This window comes from Haemaphysalis longicornis, unplaced genomic scaffold (assembly GCF_048455015.1).
Source record: "Haemaphysalis longicornis isolate Haplotype H1 unplaced genomic scaffold, Haemaphysalis longicornis Haplotype H1 scaffold_9, whole genome shotgun sequence".
NCBI lineage: Eukaryota > Metazoa > Arthropoda > Arachnida > Ixodida > Ixodidae > Haemaphysalis > Haemaphysalis longicornis.
Window position 1 is genome coordinate 92,549,917 of NW_027526460.1, and position 22,908 is coordinate 92,572,824.

Consider the following 22,908-nt stretch of genomic DNA (forward strand, 5'->3'; position numbering starts at 1 on the left):
TTTCGGAACGGGGTAAACAAGCGCATCTAGCACTTCAAATAGGAATAACAAAGTATTTCAGCGAAGAATTACTGCTCTATGCACATGAAATAACTTAGAAACTTGCTCGAGATAATTTTCGATTTCCTGACTTAGCAGTCGTCGACCACCGGATTTACGTCATTACAGTGGTGTAGTGGCTGTTGCCGGGCTTTTCTTCATCAATGAATGCATTCGATAGACACTTACAAAATCACAGAAGCAAAGGATAAACGGTAGGTGCATCCGCTGCGACGAGCGAATCATGCAGTTCCGCTGCGTGCTGGCGAGAACTATAGCTTCCGCAATGCCTCGAGGACCGAAGGGAAAACGTTTATCGGAACTGTTGCAGCGTCCCTTTAAAGAAAATCGCAACGAAGGCAAACACGGAAATTCAACGGCGTATCTGCCGTGATGTGGAATTCATGCAGTGCTGTTGTGCGTTCCCGGTAACTATCTGTTTCACAGTGTTTACACCAAGGAGAGAAAGAGTGAAATCATGTATTGGCAGGATTTCAGCGTTAGTTAATATGCCGTGAAATGCCGACCATTCTCACAAATCATAAGAGGGTCCGAGGAACAGGAACATTTTTTGCAAGAATGAAACAAATTATTGCAAAGCGTAGGTAACCGCCTTTGGCGTTTCTTTACAGTCGTACTACTGTAGTTGTGTAGGATTCGGGTTTTTGCGCGTTGTTGTAGCACTTTGGCTGTGATTCGCCCCATGGTCGTTGCCCATATATTGAAAAAACTACCAGGCGACACTGTAGGGGAAATAAGTAAACATGATGTACACATGGGCGTGCTAAAGCCTGCGTTGAATGTCAGGTTAAATTGATTGACTATGAGGTTTAAATGGGCCTTATAGACTTCCGAAGGTCACCATTTCACTCGCGCAAAAGCTGGAGTGCCCCTCCAGGTATACCAAATATTGCAGATCTTCGTAAAGCAGGGGCCGCACAAACACGCAAAAAAAAAACATTTCTTTCTTTCCATGCGTTCAACCCGAACCTTGTCGCCATGCTGCCCCACTCTGACGTGCGGCAGAATCCTCTGACGCAGCCCCTATGACGCACGAAGCATTGAACAGTACGGCGCCGGTATTGGAGGGCCCTTAAATGCTGTAGCCAATCACTGTTCCCGAATTTGGGGGAAACGCAAGTGCGGTTCTACTGAGCAGCGCTACGGCACCGGCAGTCCTGCATACCTTAGTATGTATGAATGTCGATCGTCGCCATCGCTCACACGAGCTTAGCCATGTTTGTAGATATAGCGCGTCATTTACAAGGTACGAATAACACAGAAAAACACTCAGGGTCTCCGAAGGCGCGAACGCCGCTACATGCGTGACATCGGCAAGCATTCGCCTACACGGTTGACAAGAAGACCACTGTGCACCGTATGCACGATACGGCATACACAGGACGCGGCCAGGCTGGAGGAGCGGCGGGAGCGCACTTTGCGCGCTCGCCGCTCCTCCAGTCCAGCCGAGCACAGGAGCAGCTAAAACCTGTCACCGCCCGCCAGGGCGGGATTGTTACTGAAAAACAGTTTCAAAATGCGTGAAAGGGGTGATAGTTCCCTGAAAGATTGCGCAGGTGATCGTCGTCGGAGAGGCCTCGAAAAGCGGTGTCTGCATAACGGCGGCGATGCCAAACCTTTTCTCCGATCTCGAAGGAACCAGTTAGCCGTTACAGCGCCGCATGCACAAACATTAACGGGGCGGTAGTCATCGGTGGCAATCTTCAATTACTGTCGTTAATGAGCATGTTGTGTATGAAACCACCTTATCTGGCCTTTAAGTGCTCGTTTCCATTATTATAAAACTGACGTGCCGACGCGAAGGACACGGCCGCACTGCGGTGCCACGCGGGCCGACCACCGACTGATCCCGCTGAGCGGTATGCGGCTGTAGTAGGTGCAGCTTGGCCGTGGTCTTCTAAAAAACAAGCGTGATGTAATGAAGAGCGGAGCCAGTGTCTCCACCCATCTCGACCGAGCCGTGTTTCTCTAGGTGGTCTTGGGCCTACTCAGTGACGTCATAGCTTCCACAGTGCCTTGGAGGCACGGTGAGAGGGTAAATGCTCCAGGCCTTCTTGCAGGATCTCTTTTTTGAACCATAAGTCGGCTCATGCTGAATGCTTTTAAACCGTTTTTGCGGCAGGACGTTCCTTGGATAGTACTACAGCGATTCCGCACGTAAAGGCGCAACCTGTGCAACCCTGTTTAGGAACCCTTTAATGCACCGATCCTGCACCAGCGATGAGGCGCGCCGTAGTGGAGGTCTCCCGAAATTTTGACCACCTGGGAATCTTTAATATGAGCCGAAATCTCGAACACAGGGGCCTTTTTTTTCTTTTAGCCACCATTCAGTGGCCAAATGGGCCACATCGAAAAGATAAATAGAAGTGAGAGAGCGGAAGCAATATCACAATAAGAGCATATTCACTTCGCCATCTGTGTGTCTGCGTGCGGTGGGGGGGGGGGGGCGGGGGAGTGCTAAATGTGTACGCTGTATAGTGGTTAGGGTCTTCTAGGCCGTTCGCCGAACATAAAGACATGCCGTTTTACGTGAATTTGAATAACATTTTACAAGCTTCAAAAGTATGCGTACTCTGCCGAGTTACCCATCTGAGCGCACATTTTGCTCTCATTATGGCCTTGAGTCCGACATAAGCAATACGTGGCTGCCGCAGCTGCCTGTTGTAAAAGATGTCGTATAAGGCCCAGGAGGATAAAGAAACCACTAAGCGTTTTAGTGAACGTGTTTTGTGAAAATGGGTCTTGTTTGAACGACGTGTGAACGAGCATTGCACCACTATCAGACCATTGTCTGGCGTGGTAAGACAGGCACAGCTAGCGGACGTGACCCACTAAGGTGTCATTTCCGCGGTAAGGGTATAACATATGGCCCCAAGCCTATAAAGAAGCCGCACAATAGGTAACTCTTAATAATTGAACGCGCACTGCTTGATTCGATGCAAAGTTTTTTAAAGTGTCTTCTGCCTCTCATGCCACGTGAAACCCTGTATCTTAGCTCCTACGAACCTTTTGTTTCTTTTGGGCTTGGCGCATCTCGAGCTCGTTTGTTTTAGCGTTTGTTTTTTTATCTCGCGTTCCTTCGCCTGCGTTATCAGACGCTTATTGGATCATTTGCTATTGTAAAAACGAATCCAACTTGTAATTTTATTAGAAGTACTCTGGCAAAATAGTTTTGGCCTCAAATATGCTTGAATAGTGGTGATTTATTTTTCTTCCCGCCATGCCGCCTAACACCCTATGTCCTTCTCACCCATCACGTTCTTCCCCTTCCTTGTTGCTCCTATCATGATTATTACAATGAATTTTCCCGCGTTTGACCGAGGTGTACAACAGGTACAAATGATCCCGTGTGGCTCAGGGGTTACTCTATCAGAAAACTGTTACCGAATCAACCCGCTCGTGTTTAGAAGGGGTTGAAAAGTCAAGGCTTGCTCTTCTGTAGCCCACGGTGTTTGGGCCAAACCTACGCTGTTTAATTCGCAGGCGTGCTGATGTTAGGCCGAGAGGTTTAATTGGGCCAGAGGATTATACAGTTGAAGGATCCAAACAGTGGAAACGTGCATTGAACCTAGAGATTAAACTGGGTTAAGATTAAAATCGGTCCAAACGGTCATAGCGAGGATTTTGCATGCGGATGTTTCCTTCAACAGTCTTGGACATCGCAATTTCCAGTTCCGAAACGCATACATGCGTCTCCCACTTGGTTATGCGTTCTTTATAAGGGCCCTTTGCACCCACATATACAGTGTTTTAGTATCGTCATACTCATCAAATACATACTTTATTACATCGATTTAATGAACTCACAGTATAGGTTTTGTGCACATTGGCCATTAAAGCGATCGCGCCATAAATATCTAGATAGTACTACTAGTAGGTTGGCGTATGAATTTAAAGGAGGGTTGGAAAGTGGGTTTAAACCCCGTTTCTGGAATACGCCACTGGCCGGCGGCAAATAGGTAATCTACCCCGATATCGCAAAAAGCGCGCCTAGTTTTCTTACGGCCCTCTCTGTTCGTATCCTCAGGTGGCCGAATTCAATGTTCATGGAGAACTGTCAAGAGCTGTTCAACACTCGGACCCCTGTTATCGAGGATACGACGCCGTAGAAGTGCTTCTAGACTATGAAGTCTTTATTTACACATTCGATCAGGCCGTCTTCAAAGCCAATATTACGCGGTACAACCAAAGTGACTGCAGGGTCATCAACGCCGTGGTCATTGCTCGGTTCAGCTTCCTCGGTACAGTGAACACTGAGTACTGGTACCTGCCCCTTCTCGACCGGGGACAAGGTGAGTACTGTCACTCCATGGGATATATAGTAGAGTAGAGTAGAATAGACCTTTGATCGGCCGAAGCTACAGGCCGAGCATGTCGACTGCCTGGGCGAACAGTCTGCGCTTTTCTTCTTCCCTTCATAGCCAATGCAGTAGGTCCAGGCGGTGATCAAAAGGGATAGGGAGGCATACGAGTCGCAGAGCTGAACCGCCGGGCAGTAGAATAGGCAATGAGGTAAATCAGGGTAGACAGTGGGGCAGTTGGGAAAAGAGGGGTCGGATCTATAGCGATACAGGAATACGCAGCAGGGAGTGATCAGGGCATTTATTTGGATGGGCCGGAGGAGTCGAGCTTCCGTTACGGAGAGTGATAGGTGAGGACGCGACGCGTGTAGAGGCGTTTGTGTAGACGGAGCTGAAGGTAAACCTCGTTGATGGTATGGCGACGGGAGAGCCTTCCACCGACCTCCGAGGGCGCAGCCAGGGGATCAACGGTGTCCAGTAAAGAGATTCGCGGGTGGGATGATGCGCCAACTCATTGCCGTCCATCCCGGAATGTCCCGGGACCCAACGGAGGAAAACGATGGATGGCAGTAGACCGAAGACTGCTCGATAGACCTCCTGTTGAAGGACAGAAGGTCTTGGTATAATAGGGGCGTGAGAGTCAGAAAAGACTGTATTCTGGGACGGGAAGAAGAGAAGGAATGGAGTGAAGTGCATGGGAATGTCGAGAACCTCAATAGACATTGCTTCAGGAGGGTGAAGGTAAGGGCCGGTAGTGTAGGTTTATGCTTCAGCAAGGTGAGGTTTTTACAGAGCGTATCCGAACGGCTCTCGAGGCGCCACAAGAAGGCATCTGCGCAAGCAATTCCATGGGTCAAGAAAAGGGAAGAATGAAGCTGGTAGCCGCATGACAACGACCTGCATGAAGGGCAGGGGACATGTTTGAGGGGAGAGGGATGATACAAAGGTTGGGCGCCGAAATTGCATTGGGTGGAGCAATGGGGGAGACGGAAATCGCAGATATACCCGCGTTAACCAGTAACCATTGCCCATGACGTGTAAGAGAAAGCGGAGAAAGCTGGGAATCTCGATGGAGATTGAGGAGAGAGCGAAGGGAATGAAAGAGGCCGTGGCAAAAAGCTTATCTGTAAAAGAGGTGAGAGGGAGGTTCAGAGCTGCCATGTAGACTCCCACCAGGGCAGTTTAAAGGGTATTGAGTTGCGTGTTGGTAAAGGAGATGTAAGGGATAAAGTACAAGAACTTTTTGAGGGCCAGCCCATGAGCAACCCTGCAGGCATTAGCTTCATGAAGACCCGCTCGTGGAGTGACCATACGACGGAGAAGGTGGGTTACCGAGTGGCAGGTCGCGATGCCGCTGTGTAGGGCTTGCATGTTCTTGGCTGCATGCTTAGGAAGCCAAGAACCTTGCATTTGGTGAGGATAGGAATGGTAGAACCAGAAATATGGAGAGATGAGGGAATTGTGGGCGCGCTCGTAAGAGGAAGGATTGAGAAGGAGAAGCTTGGACTTTTCCGGAGCAGTGGAAAGACCAACCCCGGTGAGAAAAGAGTCGACGAGATCCAAGCCACGTTGCTGAGTACTCTGCACGTGACCCGAATAGCCAGACTAACACCAAAGGGTGATGTTGTCGGCATAAAGGATGTGATCAAGATCATAGATTTCAGCTAGTTAGGAAGCGAGAGCAGTCATAGCAACATCGAAAACGGTGGGGAAAAGAAAAGCACCCTGAGAAGTACCTCGACTGATGTGGTGGGGGTCGGACAGATGGGTGTCGACTTAAAGTGAGCCACTCGGTGAGAGAAGAAGGAGCAGAGATAGGAGTAAATGCGGGAGCCGCAGGACATTGTTGCAAGTTGTGACAGGATATGGTCATGGCACACACCATCAAAGGCTTTCTGGAAATCGGCGGTGACCAGAGCGTGGATTTGGGTGGGGGTGGAAGATAGAACGGTGTGCTGGAGAGGCAAAAGACATCCTGAGCACAGACACGGCGACAGAATTCGATGAGAAAATTACAGAATAAGTCCTTCTTTTTGAGAAATTCAGGGAGGTGAGTCAGAGCCATATGCTCAAGGGTCTTACCAACGCATGACGTTAAGGATATAGGTCGAAGGTTAGCGACGGAACGAGGTTTTGCAGGTTTGGGAGTCATGTTAATAAAGGAAGCAGTCCAGGAGCTAAGGCTTGATTGAAAATCTGTAGGAAGAACTCTTTCGCATTATCGGGGAGGTTGTGGAGAGCCGTGAGTGTGATGGTGTCTTCCCCCTGAGCAGAACGCCTGGCATTTGAAACCAGGGCCGCCTCGAGCTCCTGGAGAGTGAAAGGGCGGTCCAGATCAGAATTAGGTTCACCCGAGTAGTCTACATAGCAAGGAGTAAGAGGGGAGGGCAGATAAATAGGCTAGTTGGTCAAAGAGGTCGGAAACTGTTCCTTCAGCACGAGCTTTAGCTATAGTGGGAGCAAGCGTGGGCATTGTGCCTAGGAGGGATTTAAAAAGAGACCATGTCGATCATGAGTGCAAAGCAGTGTCAAGATAGTCGCAGAGAGCAATCCATCGCGAACGTTCGGGAGAAGCGCAGTGGGCAACTATCTCGTCTCGCAGAGCAGTGATTCTGGAAGTGAGCTCAGTATTTTGGGGTTGGGGGCGAAAGGAGCGCTGCAGTCGTTTATGATGGCCCCATAAACGGAGAAAGTGAGGGTCAGGATCATGCACTGGGTGACGGATGTGAGCACAGCGACTGCTGCTCGAAAGGGCCGTGGCAATGCCCTACGTCCAGTCGTCATACGACTCAAAGGTGTGAGAGGCCAGAGCCGTGCGGAAGGCGTCCCAGTCAATATTAGTGACGGTGAGACCCTGCGGGATGTGGGAAACGGAGATGGAAAGTTGAATCAGGAAGTGGTCGCTGAGGAGGATTCCTGCTGAAACTGGCAACTGAACTGAAAGGGGTCCCCGAGTGAAAGTAAGGTCGTGTGTCGTGGGCCGCTGTGAGGTAGTGCGGGTTCTAGTAGGGAAGTCAGAAGTATTAATAACGGCTAGGTGGCGCTCCTGGACAAGACAATGGGGAAGGTGGCTGGGTTTCAGGGTCGGTGGGTAGCCCTAAATAGTGTGAGGGGCATTCAAGTCACCCCAAAGGAGCCAATTGGTGGTGGACGGAAGTGAGTGCAGGAACTTGCCTTGCACGCTTAATAAAGAGGAAGGTGTTGGGGGGGTTGTAGAAAAAGAGGAGGGCTGTGATTTCAGAAGGAGGATGATAGTAGACAACGCTAAAAACATCTTTGACAAGGGTACAGGGTATGTCGAGTGGTTCCACGAGAATGTCGCAACACTCATTAGCATGGTGCGCGTACCGGCATGATAGGTGCGGTAAGCTGGGATCCTAGATGTGGCCCGGGCCTCTTGTATCAGAATAAAATGAGGGAAAAAGTGGTGGCTAAGGAGGTACTGATGGAGAGAAGTCTTATTGCGTAAGTTTCGCCAGTTCCGCTACACCACTTCCAGAAGCTCAGCACTGTTCATCTATGTAAAGGTGGATGTAGAAACGCGGTCCTTTTTCTTTGCCGAGAAGATTGATTCTTGTGAAAAAATAGCAATGAAACCAAAGGACTTGAGTTGCTCGAATTGGGCATTCAGCGAGGCAAGAACTTTGAGGATGGAGGTTTCAAGCTGAACCAATCGAGTCGGCGTTGTGGTGGACGGGATTTCGACTAAGTCTACCAAAGGCATGAATTGGGTGGTAGAGGGAGCTGTGTTGAACGTGGCAAGGGGGCTCATTGAGCTGCGTAAGGTGGAAGGTAAGAGGTGGTGGTTGTTTGGAGTGTTTTGGTAAGAGACTTAATTTGCTGTTGCAATTCCTGGGAAATGCGCTGCTGCTTACGCTGCGGGCTTTCAAGCATCGCGAGATGGAGGTCGAAAGAGTGACGGCTCTTCTCAATCAAGTACGGTGAGGGTATAGCATTGGAGGAAGAGGGCGGTGGCACCGACGGTCCCTTCAGTTTAGTAGCATACGAGCTCGGTGGGGATGTGACTGGTGGGTCAGATGCAGGTTTAGGGGACGGAAGGGAAGGGTTGTCCTGCGTGATCCGGCGCAATGCTATGCAGCGTTCAAACGCAGGTTTAAGCACATGCGTGTTGCTTTTCGGCGTTGAAACCAATTCTTAGATGGAATTTAAGGAATTTATGGCATAACGGAAATAAACCCTGATTTTTCCTGTATTTTATATTCGTTTAAATGCTGTTAGGTAAGTTTGAACCGGTTTTATCTATCATATACGGGTTTCCTGACCATCGTTTCACAACTTTATTTACCCTGACTTCATGAGACGATAGGATACGCCAGCAACCCGATCCCCTAAGGTGCTTCACACCTAAAATTTCTTGGGCAGCCCAAAGAAAAGAATTTCAGTCTCTTTGTCTGTCGGTCCGTCCTTCGATTAAGCCGCTTGACCAAAAGTTAGAATGGAATGTTGGGAAAGTTTATATAGGCAAAACTTTTTCAAAACCAATAAATCCAAAAACACGTCACGGTGTCAAGATCGCTCAGCAAAAAAAACATATTAAGGCGTATTTGAGGCAAAACATCAATAAATAGTATTTTATTGTTCTTTTAATTAAAATACATGGCTGATTGTTTTTTGTGGTAGGAATTTAAGAAAAAAGACGCGTTGAAGCGTTGAAACTGATATTTACCCCAAAAATACAATGAGAACATTCGACGGGTATGACCCTGTTGTGGCTCTTCAGGTTCTTTAGTAACGAAAGTTTTCATGACATTGCCCACGGGCTATGTAACGCGCGAAAATGGAATTGACTTCAGCCAGCTTCTGATGTGTGTGTCGGGGGACAAACCAAACAGGAGAGGTAAGAGAATAAAAGTGGGCGGGGTAGTGTGGATGTATTTACGTGGCAGGGGCAGCAAAAGACTATTATCTTTCGACGATATTTGTAGAGTGTTGCGTCCGCACAGCCGTGGATGGCTGCCGACGATTTATTACAACCCAAGAGGTAGGAACATTGGCAGTAGTTCGGGCGTTGGAGACAGCACTGGCCAGCGTTCGACACGTGAGGCGCGCTCGTGCCACAGAACCCAGTGCCTCTCTCGCGCGCACATCATCGTTGTCGTCTTCTGGCGACATATCAATTCTTCCCCCCTTAGAGACAACAGTAAACAAAGTCTCCATAGCGGTCTGGAGGCCGCCTAGCCTCGGCTGGTCGCAGTTGCCGGGTGGTCCCTGCTTGAGAAGTTGAGGTCGATGGTTGGGAGGAAACATCTGGAGTATCCAGCGAGTCCGGTAACAGTGGAACAGCAGAACTCGACGGCATCTCTTGTGCTGTGTCAGCGAAATCGTCTGCTGTGCTCCAGTCCGTGGGCGTCCTGCTCTGGCTCGCTTTCCTGATGTGGTTCAGATGACGGCGAACCTTCCCAAGGGCGCTTTTTACCACCCAGGATCGTGGTCCGACGCGGCGCAGAATTTCGTCTTCAATCCAATCTGGCTTTCTTAAGAACTGTCGTATGAGCACCCTTTCCCCTTCTTCGAAACGACGTGATTGTTTCAGCGTCGGCTGGTGATCACAGGTCTGCGTTTCCTTCTCTGGCTTGAGCAGATCGAGGGGACATAAAAGTTCGCGGCCAAACATCGCTCTCGCCGGTGTCATTCCTGTGGCTGTGTGCACCGTCGTGTGCTGCCGATACAGGAACCTTGCAAGTCTGCACTGTATGGAGTAGTGTTTATCCATTAATAGGGCTCTCTTCAGTTCTGCCACGTATCGTTCTGCTTGCCCATTTGTTGCAGGATGATACGCTGGTGACGTCATAGCTTGTATGCCATTTGATGCGTAGAACTGCTTTATCTCGGTTGAAATAAAGGCTCTTCCGTTGTCCGAGACGACTTTTCGTGGAATGCCGAACGTAGCGAAGAGGCTCCGGAGTACGTCAATGACAACCGCGGATGTTGTCTGGGTGACCTGACGAATTTCTACCCACTTGGTGTACGCGTCCACAACAACCAAGTAGGTGCGCCCGAGTAGTGGTCCCGCGAAGTCAACATGCAGGGTGTGCCATGGTGTCTGGGGACGGTCCCATGTGGGAATAGGAGCTTTTGGTGGGCTCTTCTGCATTGATTGGCATTCAGAGCACTGTCGCACCGTTTCTTCAATCATCTTGTCCATTCCGGTTATCTCTATTCCCAAATGAGGAAACCAGTTTCGTCCGAGGAGGTTACATCCTGGTCCCTTGATTACCACAAGCGGTAATGTAAAAGTCTTGCCCCTGCGCGTTACTTCTACCGTTGCACAGCCGAGCACTGGAAGAGACTGGCCTGACCATGTGCGTAGGAGAATGTTGTTCGTCTGGAGCCGAGGTGGGTCATTCGTCCACGTGGATCTGAACGTTGTCTCACTGATAAGAGTGCAGGCTGCACCTGAGTCGACTTCGAAGGTCAACGATTTGCCATGTACACGTAGCTGCATCATGACCTTCTGGGTGCTGGATATGTCCATTAAGGTGTTGAGCTCATAAAGCGCCTTGCTTGGCGACTCTTGAGAAGTCGTGTCCTGGGCTGATGCTGTTGTCGAAATTCCTTCACATGGATATTCGATGCTGTTGTTCCCCTTAGTTCTTGCTTCTTTCCGCTTTTTGATATATGCTTTTTCGATGTGTCCGCGTTTCTTGCAGTAGTTGCAGGAAGCTGTCTCGAACTTGCAAGTGTCCGGACTATGTTGTGCGTCACAACGCCAACAACGTTGGTTCTTCTTCTCGGCGTAGCTGCTGGAGCGGCCTGTCCTTCCCGTATGGCAGGTACTTGTACTGGCTTTGTGGATCTCTCTCCATTCCGCCTTCACGTTTTTCTTGTCTTCAACGGCGTTTTCAGCTCTCAATGCGAAGTCAAAAGCTTTCTTGAACGTCAAGTCCTTTTCTGCAAATAGCCGTTGTTGGACCTGCTCATTCCGAAGACCACAGACAAAACGATCTCGCAACATTACGTCCAGTGGTAGCATAGACGGATTCGCAGCCATATCTGTGCTGGTGCCAAAATTACAATCCGCTGCTAGTTTTTTGAGCGCTGCCACGTAATCACTGACCGTTTCGTGATGCCTTTGGTCCCGTCGTTGGAAGCGTGCCCTGCAGAAGACTTCAGAAGGTTGCGGATCAAAGTGAGCCTTGAGCACCTCAACGATGTCATCATAGTCCACTTCGCTGGGCTGCTTGGGTTGAACGAGGGCGCAGACGATGTCGTAAGTCTGTTCCCCGCACAGCGTTAGCAGGTGAGCGCGTTTCTTGGAAGCGTCCTTGATGTCGTTAGCTTCGAAGAAGAATTGAAGCCTTCCATACCAGGATCTCCAGGAGCCGGAGCTGCCGCTGAATTCGGGTAGCCGAATTCAGCGGCAGCTCAGGCTCCTGGATCGACTTGGAATGCCTCACTGACCCAAGCCAATAAACAACGCAGCGGCGGTCGTGTATAAACCTGAAGCTGTCAGAGAAGCTTTCATTGTTTAGGACATTACGCAGTGTAAATTATAGTGACCACAATTGTGCCGTGATGCTAATTAGCAAGGGATGAATGATGCTTGTTAATTAATTAGCAAGGGATGAATGAAGCCCTCCTACCAGCATGTCTGATCACAGTTACGCAGCTTTGCTGACCAACCACCTTGCAAGGGCGGAATGGCCATGCATTTTTTGAAAGTCACCGAGGTGTCTTACAAAAGAGGCCGTTGTAACGAAATATAATTAAAATGATTACACAAAAGTGGCATGTGAAAATAAATGCATAAAAACTGGACTACAAAGGCACCGAGGTTACTAAAAAATAAATAATGGTGAGATAAAATCAGACAGACGGTGTGATTTAGAACCATAGTTTTCGATTAATAGGCCTCGCGCAAAAAAATCCAGTCATCATCATCATCGCCCTCAAAAAAGCACTGCAGTACTCTCGTAGAACATAACAGCTGATGCCAGAATTCAATTTACTTGGTGGCAGCGAATTAGTAGGGTAGTGTTTATAGCTTATGTTTAATGGCCCTCCTGAAAAGTTCCATATATATGGAAATATGGGAATACGGAGTACTTTCGCACAAGAACACAAAGACGCAATAAAACGCGGAATATTTTTGAGAAACACACGTGAACAAAATAGTGCATACTTATCCAAAAATGTGACACCGATTTCATGTCTAAGTTTACTAGAACCGCCAAATCATTGTCCGTATGAATTCCATATATACGGAGTATACGGAAAACATACGGAGGATCATTCTGCGTATTGTTGGTGATAAAAACACAAAACCTGTGCCAAACGTTTTTATAGCGCACACTAATGTGACTCCTGTTTTTTATATTAACATGTACTTTCGGTGTGCTTGGGGACGGCATAATCTGTATGAACACCGTATTCCCATAATTCCGTACATACCGAACGTTTCAGTAGGGGGGTATGACGTCATAATGGCACATAGGTGGCAAAAACATCAATGCATATGTTATTAGGCAATCTATAAATGTGAATGAAACATATGGCAGCGTCCGCACGGTCAGGCAGACGCAGGTAGCAGGGAGGGTAGAGGAAGACGCAGAAGAGAATAATTGTAGAATTCGTCTACACCCCAAGAGTACTAAGTGCGTACATACAAAATAAGCCTAGGGCCTATTCCTAGTGTTTTACACCGTGCGTGAGGCCATAGGCGCTTTTTTTCCCTAATAACAGTGGGCGTGATGCAGTTCAAGCCTGTTCGACCGTCTGCTTAAGGTTGTGCGCCAAACAGCGGTGGGAGCAGGTTCCCAGAGCCTCCGTTGGCCTCGCAGAAATCGCTTCCCATGCCAACCGTAACAGGGCTGAAGAGTCGCGCAGAATGGGTTCCTCTCGCTTCCGTTAGGAGAAGGAGGCTAACGTTTAGATGCCGATGCCCGTGAACGAACTTCAGGATTTGCGCAACGACGGCGCTGCGGTTATTCGACCAGCGGCGCCCGTTGACGTTAAAACCGACACATGAGAGCCACTGCTGCGGTGTTCCAGCACATTTCACAATATGTGGAACTGCACTTTTTTTATTGTAAGTGTTCTTGATTCTGCATGTGTGTGAAATTTGCATCCAATCGCACGGTGTTCAAATCCGTTTTTGAAGAGGGCACGATTTAATGAGATTTTTTGCTCTCAAGGTGTCGACCAGGTCCCGTTTGACGGTGTCTACACGGGGCAGTTCACGAAGTTTCGTGGTCGGGGCAGATACCAACTTTGTGTATCCTCCAGCAACTCGCCCACATCTATCATGACGAGCGATCCCATCCCACAGCCATACCATCTGTGGTCTTGGCAAATCGAAGGTAAACACAACGCACTTATCTTATTGGTTCACTACGAGTGAATTACCTCTCATGTCTGATGATTAGAAATACTCATCGCGCCAGGCCATGCGAAGTAACCCTAAGTAATAAAACGAAAGCAAAGTAGCCTAACAGTGTTCAGACGATACCAAATCAACATAAACATGGGAGAGATCGAACCTTAACCAAGTAAATGCCTCAGGCTTAACACTTCTAAGCCTAGTTATCATGAGCGAATGCAGAGGCTATGGAAAGTTTGTCTGTGCTGAAGTTTTCGCAGCCCGCTGGACAGCAATATTTACTGCACGATTGGAATCCGCCTTTCTCTTACGCTGAAAGGCACGCACAGACAGTCCAGCCGGTGGGCCACCGATGGATAGCCTGGCGGTCCGAGCGGCGACAAAGCAGTCGTTCACTTGATTGATTGCGGGTTTAGCGCGCCGACGCTACTCAGGCGATGAAGCGCTCCGTAGTGGAGTGCTCCGGATCAATTTTGACAACCTTAGGATACTTAACAGGCACCGAATCCTCGAACACACGCGGGTTTTTGCTTTTTGTTTCTATCAGAAAAGCGGCCGCCGCGGCCGGGAATCGAACCCGCGTCCGACAAGGCAGTCGTTACATTCTCAATAGTCACGTGGTCCACTTGCGCTGACACGCATGCACAGATCGCCCAGTCGGCGCTGATAGCATCCGTGTGATCGAAGCGATAAAAAAAGCAGCTTCCGCGCCGGGGGTTCGAGGTCACTAGCGATGCGATGAATCACCTTGAAACATACAGCGTTGTTTCGCTCTAGAAATAAGCTAAATTGTTGTGACGCTAACTCAGACCAATAGTGAAAATGTAACCAGTAAAGCAGTATTGAATTTCAAAGCAATTATTAAGGCAACGAATCCAGTAACTGCACCTACAGATCGTCTGGGATAGTAACCGAACTGCAATGCCAAAACTATCCGACAAATTAATAGAAGCTAAACCAGACCAACCCTATAAATAAATTGGACAGCCAACTACCAACCGAAGGAGAGATAGAGTGTGTTGCGGGGTCGAAGGGAAGACGAGCTGTTTCTTCCTGCACCTCTAAAGTGGCTGTTTTAATTCACTGGCGAAAGACCTGATGCAGTTCGTGTGCCGACTCAGCTGCGTGAACGGGCGAAGCCGAGCGGGCAAAAGATGAAATGTGACATGCAAGGTGTTTTCGGTCGCATGATGAATTGTTGTGTGCGCTGCTAACATATATCCGATGACGAGCAACCACAGAGCTCACTTTTAGGCCACCTCTGGTTTCCGAAGTTTTGGCGGTTTTACGCGTCGAAGCTACACCTGGGTTCTAAGCGAGGTGTAGTTGAAAGCTCGAGAATACTTTTCAAAATCTGGGAATCTTCAGCTTGGGCCGATATTTCGATACTAGTGAGTTTTTGCTTTTCGCTCCACCTGAAAAGCGGTCGCCTTGAAGCGAACGTGCGTCCTTGCGCTCAGCAGTAAAATATGCCTTACACCATGAGCCACCGAAGCACGTCCTTTGTTTTGCGCCCATACGAAGATAAGGAAGAACTTTTTTTGATCTTCCGGAATTAAGGAAAGTACTTAAGGAAAGGAATAAAGGAATTAAGGAAAGGAAAGGAATACGCTCGCACTTTGCTGAAGCTCTAGTTAGCATCGCCTGAAAGAAAGGGCACACGTGTGTTTCCGGCAGATAAGGATATCGGTATAGCACAGTAACGCTATACCGATCACTGTTGAGCACTGCATGATTGTACCTCCGCGCAGCAAGTCGCTGGAGCGTGGTGTAAACAAGCCAGGGTTGTGGGCAGAATCGAGGTAGTTCGATGAGAGTCGTTCAGAGCAGGACCAAAATTCGCTATTAGAGAGTTTTAGCGTGTCTCATAGCGTACGCTACGTTAGCGGTGACACGTACCGGGACCCGACTGCGAATGCACGCGTTCGTTCCGGGGACATTCCAGCCATACTGGAGCGAATGTGTAATGGCGCATTCATTCTAAATTGGCGGCCGACCGTGCCTAGATTCTAACTGGGGTCTCTGTTCCTAGCGCCGCTATCGTAGCGTTCTCTACCCGCAATGCTGAAAATCTTGAACGGGGACCACCAGGGGGCCAAGCATGGCGGCCGCATCTCTCATCTGCTCCCGAAAAGTTTCCGTATAATTCGGCGAAATAGTGCTTCTTACCCCCCCGCGGCTGCGGTATCGCAAGCCATGAACCCGGGCGACTCGCGCTCGAGCTCTCCCGAGCGCGTGGGCACCACGGAGAGCGGCGACGGACGCGCCGGCGCACCGGCGAGCGTGGAGCCTGACGACGAGCTACAGCGGGCCGGCGCGGTGCCCACGCTGGCCGAGATCGAGGGCACCCCAGACGACTCCGAGGTGAGCACGAGCCCCACAACTGAACCGGCCGTCACGGAGTTCCCCTCGGGGGATTTTGGGACCTCACCGAGCCCCCCAACGACCGTGGAACGCGCGCCGGGGTACGACGAGCGGCAGCACGCCGACGCCGCAGTGAGGGCGACGCTGCAAATGCTTCGCCGGCAGCTCGAGAACTTGCGGAACCTGGACGGGCGTCGGACGGCGCAGGGCGAGCGCGGCCAACTGGTCATCGCGCTTGCCTCATTCGTCATCGGCGAACTGGACGCCGTCCACATCGAGCGTGAGCGATGCTGGCGGAGAGACGGCGAGGCGACCAGCGGCGCCATGTTGGACGGAGCGGGGGAGGATGTCGCTGTAGCGGCGGCCATTCGGCCCCTCCTCGCAGCTGCAGCGGCGGAGGAGCGCAGCCCGGCCCCGGCGGCGACAGTCGCCGCGCGGCCTGAGGACGTTCCGAGAAACCAGCGAGCTGCCGGCAGCTACGCGGACGCCCTGCGGGAAAAGCCACGCCGGCGGCCGCGGGGGAAAGGACGGCCACCATCACAAGGGAGAAACGGCAAGGTGGCCAGCGCCCGTCGAGACCCTTCCGCTACCGTCGGAGGAGAAAAAATTCCCGTCGGAGCGAGTCGGGAGGATGTGATAGGCGGCGCTGTGAGCGCTAAGAGCTGCCCACGCGAGGACGCGAGTGCAGCGCAGCCTCCTGCCCTGGCGGCCAGCGGCGACAGCCGCAACCACACCGCACAGGACGGCTGGCAGGAGGTCGTGTCGCTTTCTAAACGTAAGAGAGCGGCACGTAGGCTTCGCAACGAGGGGAAAAAGCTTCCCCCACGCCCCACAACCCTCGGGACAGTCCTTTTTCGCCCGAAGGATCCGAGGTCAACGTTCGCGAAGCTGGCGCGCGACGCAATCGCTGGGCAGCTCACGGCGCGGCCTGGCGTGGTGGACGTGCGTGTGAACGCGCAGCGTACCGTCGTGGCGGCGGACGCGGGTACCGAGGAGGCCATGGAGGTGCTACTGGCCATCACCACCATCTGTGGCATCGACGTGAGCCCGCGAGAGCCGTCGTCGAGCAGCACGGGTGTCATCGTGGTCGACGACATAGCGATCACCGCCGAGGCAGTCGCCTCCAGCCTCGAAACGCCCGTGCCGGTGCAGTCAGCTGTTCGCAGGGGGACTGCAATATACCTGCGCTTTTCGGCGTCGATCCCCCCTGCGGAGGTAGCGCTGCACAAGCTCCGACGGCCGGTGAGAGTGTGCCGACCGCGACCACTGCAGTGCGGCAGGTGTGGCAGGCTGGACCACGCCACAGCGAGCTGCAACCGCGAGAGGAGGTGCTGGCGATGCGGGGGTTCCCACCTGAAGGCAGCGTGCAAGGCCGCGAAGCCTTATTGCACCAACTGCGGGGGCCCCCACGTCGTGCTCGACCACTCCTGCCCGCGCTGGCAGGAGGAACGTCGTGTGTGTGCGGAACTGGTACGAGCCCCGGCGCCTGCCTCTCGCATGGGCGTCCGAGCAGCCCTGCGAGCGGCCACGCAGCCCCAGCCGCCCCCTGTCGCACCCGTTACGATGCGCCAGCAGCCAGGCAGCAGCAGTGTTGCATCCGGGACAGAGCGGCAGCAGCACACAGCCCAGCGACAGCCCAGCAGCCAGGCGGCCCCTGTGCGGTCGAAGCGAGGACGGAAGAGCTTGTGCAAGCAGCCGGCCTCACAAGAACGGCCACACCCCGAGCCCCGCCATGGCTAGGAGCCGCCGCACACAGCCCCTGGTGCCTACAGTGCTGCAGTGGAACGTCAACTCGCTGCGACCGCGTCGGGCGGAGCTGAGTACGTTTCTGCTGCAGCACGAGCCCCATGTCGTGGCTCTACAGGAGAGCTATGTGCGAGTGGGAAGGGACGGCTCGGGGGGGACTCGCCTGCCGGGCTACACCGGCTATCACAGCCCTACGGCGTGTGACAGTGCCCAGTGCTCGGAGGTGGTGTGTGGCGACCCGTCCCACCCCCCAGGCACCTCGCGTGCCTCACTGTTTGTGAGGAACGATGTGCAGCACGCAGAGCTGGATACCAGTGCGGTGACGACAGTGGTGCAAGAGTGCGCGGCAGTGACGTTGCGGCTCAGTGCGGGTGGTGCAGACTTTACAGTGTGCAGTGTGTACGTGCGCCCTGGACGGCCTTGGGACGCGTGCCTCCTGGATGGGCTGGTGTCCCTGTGTGCAGTCCGCCATCTCCTCTGTGGTGACTTCAACGCACACCACACTGCCTGGGGAGATGGCCGGATAGACGCTCGCGGAGAGCATCTGTGGGACGCCATGCTGCGCCTCAACCTGTCCGTGCTGAACACTGGTGAGAGCACCTTCCGGCGGGGCAATTGCGCAGCCACCGCCATTGATCTCACCCTAGTGTCAGCCGGGGTTGAGGCCACCTGGAGGAGGGAGACCAGCACGTGGGGATTCGACCATTACCCGCTGCACATCGCACCACCCGACAGGAGAGCCAAGCGAGCCGCACTGCACCACGTCACCCACTGGGACCTGTTCTGGCGCCGCCTTGCCGAGCAGGACCTGGGGGAAGGAGCCGAGCTGTTCCGGGGCCTGGTTTGCTGCGCCAGACAAGCCACGCAGAGCTGCACAGTAGCCGAGGGGGCCACCACGCCGGACCTGAAGCTGCTGCAGCTGCGGGCGGTGCGCAACCGTGCGGAGAGGAAGGCCCAGCGCTCGGGGGAGCGGGCGGACTGGACAGCATACCGGCGAGTGGATGCGGCTTGCCGCCCTCACGCCAACCGCCTGAGCCGGCAGCGCTGGGCCGAGGTATGCGTCAGCTCTGAGGCCGACCCACGCTGCCACCGCCTCTGGGGCATCTTCAACGCCGTCCGGAAGCCCCAGAGAAACCGCAACCCCCTGGCTGCCATGGCCATCCGCAAGCAGGCCAGCTTTGCGGAGTTGGCCAACCTCTTCGCTGCACACTTCCTGCCGCCACACCAGGCGGAACCAGGGCCCGCTGCTGCTGTTGCTGAGACGGGGGAGGTACTTCACCCCCTCAACAACGCCCCTATCACGGAGACTGAGCTCCGCAGTGCCCTCCGCAGCTGCAAGCGTAAGTCGGCGCCAGGGGCGGACGGCCTCACCTACCAGATGATGCGCAATCTGGATGAGGTGGGGTTCGGCCGGCTCCTGGCCGCCTACAACGTCATTTGGGACGCGGGCCGGCTGCCACCAGAGTGGCTGCTAGCCATCTTGCGGCCCATCCCAAAGCCAGGCAAGGGCCTTGTGGCAGTCACGGCGTACCGGCCTGTGGCCCTCACATCCTGTGGCTGCAAGCTGCTCGAACGGGTGGCACTGCGGAGGATGGAGGCCATCGCAGCGGAGGAAGAGGCCATCCCCGAGCAGCTAACGGGCTTCAGGAGGCAACGGGCAGCCACCGACTCCATCGCCGACGTCGTGGCGGCCCTTGAACACGCCATGGCCTCCAATCAGGTGGCGGCCTTGGTGCTGCTGGACGTGAAGGGCGCCTTCGACAACCTGCAGCGTCGTGCCATCTCCCTGGCCATGGAGGAGGCTGGCATTGGGGGCAAGCTGCGGGGCTTTGTCGAGGCGTTCCTGACGGGCCGCACGGCGCAGGTGCAGGTGGGAGACGCCCTGTCGGCCCTCCAGCCGGTGGACGTGGGCACCCCACAGGGCTCCGTCGCCAGGCTTCCGTCGCCAGGATGGTCGCCCTGCCAGGCTTCCTGCCCAGAGGAGGGGGCCACCGAGTGTACATTTCGGTGTACGCCGACGACATCGCCCTGTGGGGGCTGGGGCCCAAGGGTCAGGGCCGAGCCATTGTGCGGCAGCTGCAGGCGGCCATGGAGGCAGTCCGGGCCAAGCTGGCGGGCGTCGGCCTACAGGTGTCGGCGTCAAAGACAGACGCCATGCTGGTGCATCCAGACGCCGCCGCCCCTGCACGAACCCGGCGCCTGACCATCGATGGTGAGGAGCTCCAGTGGAAGACCAGGGTGCGGTACCTGGGACTCACCCTGGACCACCGGCTGAACTTCCGGCAGGCAGCCAAGGAGCTCCGAGCCAGGGCGCAGCTGGCCACCACGGCGGTGCACAAGATGGTGGCGCGGGACAGGGGTTGCTCACAGCGGACGGCTCTCCGGCTGTACAACGCCTCCGGTGTGGGTCTCCTCATGTATGCGCTGCCGCTGGTGAGCCTGCGGAAACGGACCTGGCGGCAGCTGGAAAGGGATCACCGCAAGGGGGTCCGCGCTTGCCTCGGCCTGCCCCAGAGCTCGTCGTACGAGAAGACGCTGGCCGAGGCGGGGGCGTGGACCCTCGAGATGACGGCTGACCGGCGGGCGCTTGGCCAAATTGACCGGCTGCGGCGCGCCGAGGGGGGCGGCCCGCTGCTGCAGCGACTGAGGGGCCACCACCGCTCGCGCATGGGGCGCATGCTCGCGCTCTACGAAGAGGTGGTGGCCCCCGTGGATGCGCAACCTGGTGGCCCGGCTCCTGCTCTGACAGCTGAAGTGAGGCTGGACATCCCACGTCTGCGCAGCAAGCGGCTGACGCCCCCATGCGGACAACTGCAGCTGACACGGGGCGTCGTCTGGGGCGACCTCGAAAGCCACACCCTTGTCTACACGGACGGCTCGGTGCGGCAGCAGCAGGGGTCGGTCGCAGCGGCCGCCGTGCTGGGAGAGGCCACCCGGCAGGCGCGGCTGCCCTATGCCTCATCTTCGGCCACAGCCGAGCTTGTGGGTGTCGGACTGGGCCTGGACCTGCTGCTGGAGGTGGAGCCCTTGCCCGAGCGCTGTGCCCTGCTGTGCGACTCCCGGGTGGCCCTGGCGCGTCTACGGGACGGCGACTCGCTCTCCCTGTTGGTGCGGGGCATCCGGGAGAAAGCGGCGCAGCTGGCGGACCGGGGCACTTGGCTGTGCCTTCAGTGGGTCCCCGCCCACATCGGCCTGGACGGAAACGAGCGGGCAGACGAGCTGGCCGCCGGGGCTCACGCGCTGCCTCCCTCGGACATGTTGGCCCAGGCGGCAGCGGACGACGCCCGTCTGCTCATCCAGCGACACCTCCGCACCGGGCATCCAGACCCGCGGCTGCGTGTCGGAGGGGGTCTGCCGCCTGTGCGGGCATCACGCCTGCCTCGTCGACTGCGCTCGGCCGTCCTGCGCCTCCGCGTGGGGGCCGCGTGGACGTCAGAGCGGAAGCACCGACTGGGGCGGGTGGCCAGTCCCGCCTGCACTCACTGCCAAGCGCCCTTGCAGTCCCTGCCGCATGTACTGTACGAGTGCCCCAAGTTTGCGGCAGGGCGGGCGGAGCTCCTGGCCGTGCTCCGAGGGGTGCGGCCACTCGAGGAACTGCTTTGGCCCCCAGGAAATGCCAGGGAGCGGGACAAAGTGCCCGAGGCCCTGGGAGCATACCTGGGGGCCTCGGGGCTCCACAATGCACTAAGCTACAACTCTACGTAACTGCCCGGGTCGCAGTGGAGAGTAGCTGTTAGGGTAGAATTCCTGTGTGTGTGTGCGTGTGTGCAAGTGTGCAGGTGTCCTACTCCTTCGTGTCCTGTATTTTGATATTTTTTTTTATTTGTCTAGTGTTTCGTTTCTTTTTTTTCTATCACCTAACGTTGTATATAGGTTATTCTTGCCCATGTTTTATATATTTATGTTAGCCCTCTACCCTATCCCCTTATTCCTATGTACTCTTTCCTCCCTATCCCACCTCCCCTACACCAGCAGGCGTTCCGGTGTCCGCCCCTAGGCGAGACAATTTACGCCTGTTGGTGGACCTTCCTTTCTTGTTTTTGTGCAATAAATACATACATACATACATGTTGTTATACTCATTGGGCAATTTTCGGTGGGCAGAAGGCCTTCACAGCTCCCGTTGTCCTCAAGCGGTTCTATCGCGGCCGCACTAATCAAGCGTTCCCGAGATGACGTCATCACCGCTAACCAGAAACGACGATTGGCGATGACAAATTCGAGCGCCCGGCTGAAGCTAGAATCGGGTTCAGCGGCAACTGGAGAGTTGTAAGGCGAATGCGTTCCGGAAGACTTGCCTGCAGGAATGCTACGGTGAAGAATAAAGACAGCACGCGCCTCAAGCTCCCGACCTACACAACAAATGGCTGCGGCTTAGCTCCGCTAACCTTGAATATGCAAAGCAAAAGCTTGGATTAGTCTGGTTGAGTCTTGGTTTCGCTTTCTTAACCTTTGGTTTAGCTGTATTGCCGACCACGTCTGAAAGCCCTTCGGTTTCGTGCAACGCTCACAGAAAAAAGGCGGGCGAACGCGGCGTTCATTCATGGTGAATGCACCCTTATCTTCGCGGGGTGTGATACTAGTCACGTTGCCCGGAATTACTTATCGCCGTATGCATGGGAGACTTCTTGGAGTGGTCGGCTGCCTCGGCCACAACGGCGGTGGCGACCGCTGTGGGCGCCCGCAGGCGCCAAAAGGGGGCCCTGTGAATCACGCGATGCACTTCGAGGGTTGTGACGCCGGGAATGTGTCTCCGGTCAAGAGGTCATTTCCGCATCTGTCACGAAATCGCTCGACGAAAGTTGTGAAGATTTGCTCTAAAAGAAAACATCTATGTTAGCATTGTGGTAACAAATGGCGCGGGAAGAAAGCGTGTCTTCCGGAACGTGTCGGTGATAAGCTACAAAGCCAGTCAGCTGATTGGAACAATCGGGGTCAGGCGAGGAAAGTCGGCCGCTATGGTCGGTTATCGTGACCACGGCTAAAACCTACCGGGCGACTTCGGCTGTACTGGATAAATGTAATGAGAGACAGAGAGAGAGAAAGAGAAGCACGCACTATCACGGCAGCCTTGGATATCTGGACTGGCTTTAGAAT